Genomic DNA, 12,224 nt, shown 5'->3' on the forward strand with positions numbered 1-12,224 from the left:
AGAGAGAAAGTTCTAAGGAACTTCACAGTCCAATTACAAAACAAATTAGGAAAACACAGCACCATGAGCAAGAGCCAGCAAAACAAACAGCAGAATCACATTTGCAAAGACTTCAGATACTGTATTCCCTGGTGGCACAGTGGTTAAGAGTCCGCCTGCCAATGCAGGGGACAAGGGTTTGAGCCCTGGGCCGGGAAGATCCCATATGCCGTGGAGCAACTAAGCCCATGCACCACAACTACTGAGCCTGCACTCTAGAGCCCGCAAGCCACAACTACTGAGTCCACGTGCCACAACTACCGAAGCCCACATGCCTAGAGCCCGTGTTCCGCAACAAGAGAAGCCACCGCAATGAGAAGCCTGCGCACCGCAACAAAGAACAGCCCCCGCTCACCGCAACTAGAAAAAGCCCGCACATGGCAACGAAGACCCAATGCAGCCAAAAATAAAAAATAAATAAATAAGTTTATTAAAAAAAAAAAAAAAGACTTCAGATACTGGAATTATCAGACAAATATAAAATAAGTATATTTAATAGATTTTTAAGAAATAAAAGATATCTTGAGAACATGACTAAAAAAGGAATAACTACAAAAAAAGGATAAACAATCTTAAAAAGGAACTGAATGGAACTTCTAGAGATAAAAAAAACATAGTAAATGGAAATTTTTAGAAACTCAGTAAACATGGTACAACACAGATGAACCCTAAAGACATTATGCTGAGTGAAATGAGCCAGACAAAAGGACAAATACTGTATGATCCACGTATATGAGGTACCTAGAATAGTTAAATTCATAGAAGTAAAATAGTTGTTGCCAGGGGCTGGGTGAAGAGGGAACAGGGACTTATCATTGAATGGGTACTGACTTCATGAAGTTTATGATGATGAAAAAAGTCCTGGAGATGGACAGTGGTGATAATTGCACAACAATGTGAATATACTTAATATCACTGACCTGTACGCTTTAAAATGGTTAAAATGGTAAATTCTATTTATGTATATTTTACCACAATAAAAAAAAAATTGATATAATTGTTAAAATAAAGTGAAAAAATTCAATAAAACAGGTGAACAAAGCTGAAGTGAGAATTAGCTAACTGGAAGAAAAGATACTAATTATCCAGAACACAATACAGAAAAATACAGAAATGGAAAATATAAAAAACAGGTTAAGAAGCCTGGTGGATAGAGTAAAAAGATCTAACATACTTCAAATACAAGTTTCAGATAGAAAGTATAGAAAATAAAATCTGAGGAGAAAATGGCCAACAGTTCTCCAAAATTGTTGAACGACACCAATCTTCAGATTCCAAAGCCTACTGAATACCAAGCATGATAAATAAAAGAAACCGTCTTCTAGACATATCAAAATGAAAGTGCAGAACACCAAGGACAAAGAAAAGATTCTAAAACTAGCTATAATGAAACAACAGATACAGTCGTCTCTCGGTTATCCAAAGGGGAACGGTTCCAAGACGCCACAGGATACCCCTCCGATGTTCAAGGGCCTTATATAAAATTGTGAGTATTTGCATATAACCCATGCATGTCCTCCTGTATACTCTAGATTTCTTCTAATACTTAATACGGTGGAAATGCTATATAGATAGTTGCCAACATGCAACAAATTCAAGTTTTGCTTTTTGGAACTTTCTAGAATTTTTTTCCAAATATTTCAACCCATAGGTGGTTGAATCCAAGGATGCAGAACCTGCAGATATGGAGGGCCAACTGTATCTCTAAAGGAATGACAAATTACATGAATTACCAATTTTTCAACAGCAATAAAAGCCAGAAGAAAATGGAATAAGATCTATAATAAAGAAAAAAATAATTGCTAGCATTGAATGCACACTCAGAAAAGCTACCTTCAGGAATAAGACTAAGGTACTTTCAAACGAATAAAAAGTTTTTCAACAACAGACCCTCTAAAGGATATTCAGGCAGAGAGAAAATGATCTGATCCCAGATCCCAGACAGGAAGTCTGAGATGCAAATGGAAATGAGCAAAGACACTTGTAAATATATAGGCAAATCAAAGCAACAGTGTTTAAAACAACAATAATATCTAATTTGTTGGGAGTCAGGGAGAACTAAGATAAAGGAAAACTACACAGAATTTAACTTCCAAATGTGAAGAGAGAGGAAAATGGATTTTTTAAAAATACATTCACCAAAATTAAAAAAGAAAAGCAAGGGAATGATTAACACAAAATTCAGATGGCGGTTACTTAGGAAGCATGTCAGAGAACACAAGTGGTGAGAAGTACAAAGGGGCTTCAAAGAGGCAGTGTTCTACTGTTTAAGCTAGTTAGTGGTACATGGTAGTTCATATTATAATTATTTAAGTTGTACATTTATTACCCTATATGCTTTTGTAATAAAAGTGAATCTTAAAAATCAACACAAGAAAAAAACCGAAAGGCTAGTCATCATTCCCTAAAAATCTAGAATATGTCCCAGACCTTGGTATTTAAAATTGAAAGAATTTAAAAAGATTCATTATTCTATTTAACAACTACCTATTGAGTGCCTAATCGTTGCCTATAACTGAGCTGAGGGGTGGCACGAAGATTCCTAACCTCTCTTCTCCCTCTTGTGTTCCTAACCCTAGAGGGCAGCACTAATACAGTAGCCACAAGGGGCTGTTCACACTTAAAGTTAATTAAAATTAAATAAAATTTAAAATTCAGTTCCTCTGTTAACACTAGACACATTTAAGTGCTCAGTAGCCATTTGAGGTCCACTATATTAAATAATGCAGATACAGAATATTTCCATCACTGCAGTAAGTTTATTAGACAATGCTGCTATATTTTTATAACATTAAAATATACTGATAATTGAATAATCTTAAATTTTCAGATGTTCTTACTTTCATAATTATTAAATCTCCTTTCAAAGTCATTTTATTTCTATGAAACTACAGCTCCTTAGTAGTATTTCAAAATAGTTTGCTGTTTGTTAAGAAATATGCAGAAAGTGTGAGGATCTCTTCACCATCTCCCATGTCTCACCAAAACCATCAGAACACAGGATTTTTTTTTAATGAGCCAAAATTAAATAGTTAAGCACAGTGCTACTAAATTGTAATACAAGCCACATCAAAAGGATACAAAAATCCACAGGATGAACACATGACCCTTCTTGGGGGGCACCAACTTTAGTTGGCAGTACTTTAAAATACTGTTTACATACATATAAAATAGCAAAATGCAAAATTCATATGAATTTTTAAAAACAAAACGCTATAGGCATCATGAAATTTTCTACTTATAGCAGGACACTCTGGGCCGCACCTCCAGACTTCTGAACATACCATTCATTTCTGCTGTCGGCAGCACTTAGGAGGAAAAATTTAAGCATTCTTAAAATAAATGAATTCTACATGATTTTTTAATTTAACAGAAACAATGATGTACAGCAAAACTCTATAAAACAATAGCATCCTTAATATCTAAAGCAGCAAACCTCCACTTTCTTTAAAATTAAAGGACAGAGGGCCTAAGCTGTTTCAGCTTAACCTGAACATTTTGCTTTAGGCATTCTAACACAAATTAAGTATTTCTATAGCACTCGAATTTTTAAAATTACCTAACCAAAAACATTCAAAGGAAACAAATGTTAAGCCTTAATTTAACAGTCACTTAGGCTAGGTTTGCAACTTAAGTTTTCCCCCAACTCTAAGTGAACCAGGGGGTCAATAAGCTTCTCATCTAAACAGCTGAATGCAATTTCAATAAACACTTATGCTAATAATTGTTTTGTGTCCTCAGGAGGACTTCTGGGGCTCCACTTACATAACCCATTATGCAAAGTACTGAACTATTCTCTTTCTCTAGAAAGCATTCTGAATACCAATATGTGTACAAGGTTTACTTGCTATATTAAACGAAGATTTTCTCACTCTAGCTTCAACGATCCTGCAGGAGAGGTGAAAAGGAAAGCCACTTTCTGCTACTTCACTATGTCAAAGGCGAGGTATTTGTCTTCCTGGCTCATCAACAGAGGATGACTTACAGCAGCGGCCCCCACGGTTCGCTGGTCTCCTCATGGGACTCCGGTTGAGAAACACAGCTTTAAACAAATAATTTGGAGCAACTTGTTTGAACTCAACTGAAAACAATCTGAACTGCTCCTTGAAATGTGCTGTAAGTATTAATGTAAAACTTGACAAAATTAGATGCAATGGAGGTGAGAATCACAATACAGCCACCGTAGAGTAGTTGAAGGGTAGAATGTACCCCAAACCTAACTTGAATATGCATAAATATGTTGGATGAATACTCCCCCCCCAATCTCCTGGCTCTGTTTAAACCAAGATTTTCAGATTTCACAAAGTCGTAATCTTTAGGGGACAAAAAAGGTGGGGGGCGGGGGGGAACGAACACAGAGTTGCCAACTTTTATTCTGCCAAAGACATTTAAAAAGAAAATAACTACCAATTACTATCACCATTATTTCATTTAAAAAAATCTAATATGCTTATACCAAAAATGGTAAGAGATAATTTTAGAAAAAAAAATATTATCTTCTAAATTCAGTAAGTGTAGGTTTATGAGAAGTTCACTCATTCTCATTTCACTTCAGACAAGTGAAAACTTTGTCGTGGACTGACACCGCTCCACAGTCCAACATTTGGGAACCACGGGTCTAAGCAGCTAACTCCCACTTGGAAAAAGAAAGCAATGGTAGCACATGCCCAAACCAAATATTAACCTATTCAATAATGAGGTAATCGAGGCTTGGAGGGGTTTAGGGACTCTCCCAAGGTCACAGACCAAGAATTTTGACACGGGTCTGTCTGATTCCAGAGTCAGAGTTCCTAATCATCATGCTAAATTTCCTCTAATATTCTTCCAGTGGTAAAAAGATCCATCCCAATCCAGTCACCTTTGTGACCAAGGACAACCGAGGAATTTCCAAGACAGCTGGCAGGAGTGAGAGGTGTACTCCCTGGCCATCACTCAGACTGAAGCTAAATGGAACTCCTGACCTTTGCCTCATGAATAGCAGGCTCACGGCAACTAAGCTAACCAGCCCAGACAAAGCACACACAAACCCCTGCCTCCGACAACACTGACACAGGACTCCTCCGTGTTCCCAAGTGCCTGGCTTTCACAGAGTGAAAGCCATATTCCTAAAAACAAAAGGAATGTATGAATGATCAAGAAGGAAATAAACACTTCCATGGTAACTCAGTCTAAAAATAATCAACTTGCCCTCAAAAAGTTACAACTCTAAGCCTCATTCTGCAAATAATGACAATCTTTTATACACTGATACACAGGTTCCCTTAAATTAAATATCTAAACAGAAAACCACACGAAGTTCTGTAAATCTATAGTTCTTAAATAGTTTCCAAATTAAAATATATAGTTTTTATATATGTATCATTATATGATGGGTAAAGAGTGTCTTATCATTCTCTCTCTCTAGGATAGTCCAAATATTAGAGACAAAACTACTCATGTTAATCAAAAATACTTATAAAAGAGAGTTGAAAGAAAAATATGTTATTAAATACCATTTTCTATGAAAAGCACTATTAGCAGCCAGTAGTAACAGGAGGCACAAAAATTATCTTTGAATAATCAGAAGTTCTTGATATTGAAACCAAAACTGAAAGTCATACATATAAATAAAGAGAATACTATATCAGAGAACTGCTTCCATATCACTTGCCAATGTCCAAAAGGAACGACCAAACAGCTCTACAGTAACCAAAGACTAACACCCTGAACCAAATGAGTCTGAAATAGTTCTTCCTCTCTGAAATAGAGTAATGATAGCACAGTATTCTTACTAGCAACGGCAAGAAAGTTTTGTTTCCCAATTAGATTTTCAATGATCGGATTCTTTTCTACTCCATCTGAGTCTGCAATGTGAGTGAGCAGTATACAGACTATCAAGTTTTTTACCCATTGAATAAAATTATCTATTTAGTGTCTTTTCCTTCTGTTTTAAATAGATGCCATCTAAAATAAAGGGTTTTTTTTTTTCTTTCCATCTAAACTTTCCCTTGGCTCTTTCATCTTCATATACAGATTCAACTAATACATCTGTTTACATTATTCTCTACACACATGTTTAATATATGCCTAGCACTGACCTCTCTCATGAACTACAAACCCATATTTCCAAAAACCTCTGAGCATTTCCAGTGTTTGGCAAGTATATAAAAAACTCACCATATTCAAAACTGATCTCATTATGCACCTTCTTGTCCATATTTCTAGTAATAGTACCACCACTGCCATCACCCACACTTAAAATGAGTGTAATCTTCAACCTCCACTTCCTCCAAACCTTTCCCAACAATCCCTCCTCCCACCCACCTAGTAAATCATACCAACACCATTGCCCTTGCCTATTATTTATACTCTATTGGAAGTCGGCTGTCTACAACAAATCATTCTACACACTACACTATTAGACCTTGGTAGTTTCTCATTACTTCCCAAATACTCCTAAATACAGCACTTAAACATGTTCCACAATCCAGCCCCAATTTAAATTTCAAACCTCATCTCTTATTCCCAAAAATGAACCCTATATTCTAAGTAATCTGGTCCACTAACTTTCCTCTGAGGACACAAATGAACTTTCCCACCTCCACATTTGTGCTCACATCATTCCCTTTATTTAAAAAGCTTTCTTCATCCACCTACTCCCAGCCCCTACACTTTTGTCTTAGAAAAGTCTTACCCTCTGCAGTGTTGCACTCAGGCTGCTGGTTTATTGCAAGGCAGCATGCTGTAGCGAAAACACACAGGCTTTGGCGCCAGGCAGACCTGGATTCAAATTGGGGCTCAGTTACCTGCTAGCTACATAGCCCGGGTAAGTTACTTAACTTATTTAAGTATCAGTGCCCTCATTATTAAGAAATATGCTTAGATGTTGTTATGAGGCTTAGAAAATGTATGTAAAGCAACTAGCATAGAGCCTGGTATACACTAAATGCTCAATAAATAAGAGCTTCAGAACTAACTTTGTAAGTATTTTATATATATATATATATATATATATATAATATACCTATAATATACTATACCTCCACCACTTTCCATTTTACTCTAAGAATGAATCCATTTTCCTTTCATACAACTCCAAACTTTAGATCAAACCACTCATGTAGTATTAACGTATATTTCTATATGCTGTAAATTTTTATACAAATATCTGACATCCCCTTCTAGATTTCAAATTCCTAAAGACCCAAGATTTAATCTTTGCATCCTATAATGCCTAGCAGTGATTTTCATGAAGCACAAAGAACTCACCTCCAATTAGAAAAATATTTTAATATGCCTAAATATTTAATACGCTCTTCATGATTTCTGACAAACCTTAAAAAAATTATTGCCAAAAACACGAAGCTTAGCTGTAAGGGCTGTATCTTTACTTGCTCCTACATGGTTGCCTAACATAGCCTGATGCCTAACATAGCAATATCTGTTGAATTGACTTGAATGATATAATCTCCAATGTAAATGTTCAGTATCTGTTGAACTAAACATAACTAAATTTACTAAGGGTATCTGATTTTCCCCAATTACCTTTTTCTGTTCTTACAATTCTTGAAATCCTTCCCTTCAAAACACATTAACTATCATACCTTCAGTACAGATCCACAACCGTATCTAACTTGACTCCGTTTCCAGATTCTCTCAATTCCAATATTCCAACCATAGGCTCTAAACAATTAGAGCATTTCAAATAGCTAAGAATCTATAGTTTTCATCTAAATCTAAAAGTTGAGCAACTAATCTCCACTCCACAATTTTTTCCAGGGACTTTAAAAATCATCCACCCTTTGCCTGTTGAAGATCAACAACCCTGAAATAAATCTTCTTTTGCATAAGAGAGCTCCCTGAACTTCTCACTTCAGTCTGTTTTCCCTAATTCATGAGACTACCTCCCCTTCCAGTGGTGGGAGGTGAGAAAATGAGATAAGTACCCCCAAAAAACTACAGCATAAGTCCTAATATAAGCCCAAGATGAGAAGTGCAGGCAAGTGTCACTGGTTTCACAAAGGTGGTGTGCATATACTTTACACTGCAATGGTCATCTACTGGTAGTCAAAATCTGCAGTAACTGCATTCCCTTATGATCATAATTTAAAAATCACCATTAAATGTGGAAAATCCTATTTCCTACAAACCTTTCAGGAGTAGTTTATTACCTAAAATCTGTTCACTAAAAACAACTACCTACATCACTTTCTCCTCTAGGAAATGCTCAATTTATCCGAAGTAAACACCTCATACTATAAATTTAAAAACAACAACAACAACAAAAGACAAAAACCAAAACACTTCTGCCCACCTGTGTGAACCTCTGCATTGCAGGAACAGCTTAACAGTCTAAAGAACCTCCTTGGAGTTACCGAGAACAATTTTTCTTTAAAAGTTAAGGAAAATGACAATTCCAAATATGAACTGTTAAGGAAAATGACAATTCCAAGTATACAAACTTCGGGAAAGAGGGGGAGTAATAATTCTCCAACCGTTTGCAGTAAATTCGTGCAACAAACGCAGACTAAACTCATCAACCAACTGCGACTTCTTAGAGCCACAGAATTAGGAATGTAGATTAGAGAAAGCATCATTTTTTACGTCTGCCAAGAAAATAAGGGAATTTACCTGAGCTCCCGATTTTCCTCAAGCAAGTTGTTTTTTTAAGAAGTGACTTCAACAACAGCTTGAGTAAGCTTTCGAGTGAGTAAAGATCATCGGAGGCACGGTGGTGCCACACTGACCTACGAATCCAGAACCCGTCCCAAGCGCAGTCCAAATCGACCGTAGGCAACCCCTAAGCGGGTCTAGATGGAAAGCCTTGCAAAAGATCTCCGGCATCTACACACGCTTCGCCCCGCCCTGGGACCAAGGAGACACCACCTCTGGGACCCCAGCTAATTACTGAGCCCGAGGACAGACCCAGAGGTCGCGGAAGTCGGGAACTAGAGCCCAAGACTGGGTCTGACGTCCAGATTCCCAGACCCGGGTCGGACAGAGAAAACCAAATCCGAGAGGCAGCGCGACGATCTGGGGGAGCAGAAATAAGGGGGTTGGATGGACGGAGGCCCAGCCCCTTCTTACTTTCAAGTCCCAACAGCAACAACAGCTCCGGGAACCCCCTCCACGGCTCCGCCCCGCCCACCCCACGGCCCCACCGCCCGCTCCTTCCCGCCCCACGGGCTGGGCGAAGACCGCGGCGGTCGACAACCCCCTTTCTCGAACCCCGACAGCCCAGCCCGCAGCCCGGAGCGGGCAGCGGGGGCCCGAGAGCGCCAGCCCCGACGCGGCCCGCGGCCGTCACAGTTCACTCCGCCGGCCACTCACCGTCGGCCCGGGAGCTGGGAGGGGGCAAGGCACGGGTTGGCGGGCGCGGAACCCCGGACTCCCACCCGGGCAGGAGCCCCTCCTCGGAGCCGACCGAGCCTCAGCGTCTGTACCTACAAGGCCTCTCTCCGGCCCGAACCCTGGAAAAGCACTTCCGGGGGAGCAGGGGAGGGAAGGGTTTTGGCACCGGAACTGCTCCCGGGCTGGAGCTGCCAGGGCCTCCGAGGCGAGGCGAGGCGGGGCGGGGCGGGGCGGGGCGGAGCGGGGCGGGGCCTCTCCGAGGGCTCCCGCAAGTCCGCCCCCGGGCTGGTCGCTAACCCTTTCTGCCCCTTGGCCCCTCGTTTCCCCAAACTCCGGCTGTATCCTTTACAGCTCTTCGACGCGTTCCACTCAGGCCACCTGATTGTACAGAGGAGGAAACCGGGGCTCAGAAAATTTAGGTGCAAGGATCCAGCGCCTACACCCGCGCTCCGACTCTCTCCACTATTCTTACCACTCCAATCTACCTCCTTTAAAAATAATGATAGTTAACATTTATTGACCGCTAACTGCGTGATACACACTGTATTAAGCGCTTCGGTGCTTCACTCAGTTAATCGTCCTCAAATCCCTTGAGGTTGGTGCTATTATCTACGTCTTGCAGGGGAGGAAACCAAACCCAACACCACAAACTTCGGTTCCTGATTTTATTTTAACTCATGTTGTGTGTATAAATTTCACTTATCCCTAACACGATTTTTAAGTTCTTCAAGGGCAGGAACCAAATTATGTTCCTATATTCCATCATCACTTGAGGCCAAGAGCTGGGAGACTCTGGAATCTTACTGCCTGGATCCTGTTATTTAATACTTTTACTTTTTCAGCCTGGGCAAGTTGCTTGACCTCTCCAAGCCTGTTTCCTCATTTGTAATATATTTGATATATTTGATGTGTGTTTGTGTGTATGCACATATATAATCATCTCTGGATTGTTACGGGAATTCAAAATAAAAATGCTTGGTAAACAGTGGTGTACCTAGTACCAACGTATGACTGGGTAAAAATCAACAATTCTCATGCCTCATCATTAACAGGAACAGTTTTTCCTCCAGTGGAGTCACTCTAGCAGGGGGTAATTTGAAAAACTATGGGTTAGCAATAGGCAATAGAAAAGGTTAGTTAAGGAAATAAAGAGTAGAGATTTTTGCAATGGGAAAAATGAAGGTAGGTGAGACAAAGAATGTCCTGGGGCCAGCCTGGATACTTGTGACGCTGTGAGCTGAGACAGTTTGAGGACCCAGAGTCAGACGCCAGGCAGGGAAAGGAAGGGGAAAAAGAAAAAGGGATTCCTCAGCCACAAAATCAGGAAGGCACCGAACATCTGAGGTAGTTTCTGTATCTGAGTCCAGATTTTGGTGGGGGGGGGGGGGGGGGTATGGGGGTGTTTAGCATGCATACTATCTGCAAAACATCTCTAAAAACTGAGGGGGAGGAAGAGGAAGATTTTTTTCAAAATTGTCTACTAAGCAAGGCAGGGGAAATAGAAATAGTTCAGAACCCGTTATTACAAATTTAAGATGCAAACAATGCCTTTGCTTTTGGCTTTTGTTACAGCACTGTGTTATTTTTGTGTGTGTGATCACAGAAGTGTTTGTAAATACTTCTGTAATACCCAAATTTACCAGCCTTTCGTGCCTTGGAGTGTGAAGAAGTAAAAAAACAGAGCCTGGGTTGGCAGGACTCACTAACTTCTCTTTCCACCAAGGGCTTAGAGGGATAGTGAGAGGGAATCCTGAATCACAGACATTGTCAGGCTCCCTGCTGGACGCAGGCATGCTAAAGGTTGGTCACGGAATCTGGTCATCTAACTAGTAAATGGTGCCGTCAGGATTTGAATGTGAGTCTTTCTCCTCAGCTGCTCCTCGCCGCTGTGCCAAAGGTTCTCAATCTCGAGAGTGCATCAGAATCACCTGAAGGTCATGTTAAAACACAGAGCGCTGGACCTCACCCCCAGAATTTCACTTGACCATACTGGTGCTTCCCCGAGGTGTAGTCCCTGGGCTAGTATCATCAACATCATCTTTGAACTTGTTACAAATGCAAATTATTAGGCCTCACTCCAGAACTTGTGAATCGGAAAGTCTGGCGTGGGGTCCTGCCATCTGTGTTCAGACAGGCCTTCCTAGTGATTCTAAAACATTCTCCAGTTTTAGAACCTCTGCACTCTACTATCTTGTCTTCCACATAACCCTCTTTTTTTTTTTTTCTAATTATCCCCAACAGAAATAACTCTACTGAAGCAAAAGTTCTTCCCAATGAATTAAATGATGTATTGAAGCATTTTTATTCATGTTTTGCTCTCAGTGGGAGAGGAGGGTAGAAAAAAAATTAATGGAGAATTCTGTTTTGATTACTTTCAATTTGTACTGAAATTTAACCAGATAATACTGGCTTGGGGGTGGAACTAATCTCACTTGGGAACTTCTCTGTGCCAGGGCTTAACGTGCATTTTCTAAATTGATCTTCACTGCACTACCATGAGGTTTCATGGCCTTAATTGTACAGAAGAGAAAAACTGAGGCTTAGGTGAAGTAATTGACTTAAGGCCACATTCTTATTAAGGGGCAGAAATCAGGGTTGTTCAAACAAGGATCCCTCTAATTCCAAAACTCATGATCGCTCCACCTCATAGCAGGAGCTTGGAGAACCAAATTCCACTGTGAGCTTCACCACCCCAACTATGCAACATTCGGTAAGCAATTTAATCTCTATGTCAATTTCTCCATCTATAAATAATGTTATCATAAATCTGCCCCTCCCACACTGGAATGTTAGAACAAATAAAAGTGTAAGTGCTCTGAGTTTTTGAAGAAAAACAGTAAAAAGACAAGTTATTA

At 39.9% G+C, this 12,224-nt stretch overlaps 1 protein-coding gene across 6 annotated transcripts in view; it reads right to left on the reverse strand.

Moving 5' to 3' along the window:
* The window catches only part of FRS2 (fibroblast growth factor receptor substrate 2), a 125,816-nt gene extending 116,322 nt beyond the window's left edge, over positions 1–9,494 (reverse strand). For all 6 annotated transcript variants that reach the window (XM_057556592.1, XM_057556594.1, XM_057556596.1 and 3 more), the window contains exon 1: positions 9,349–9,494. The gene's annotated coding sequence lies outside the window, so the exon portion shown is untranslated. The remainder of the gene's footprint in view (positions 1–9,348) is intronic.
* Between the last annotated feature and the right edge of the window lie 2,730 nt (positions 9,495–12,224).

The sequence above is a fragment of the Balaenoptera acutorostrata genome, chromosome 11, assembly GCF_949987535.1.
Source record: "Balaenoptera acutorostrata chromosome 11, mBalAcu1.1, whole genome shotgun sequence".
NCBI lineage: Eukaryota > Metazoa > Chordata > Mammalia > Artiodactyla > Balaenopteridae > Balaenoptera > Balaenoptera acutorostrata.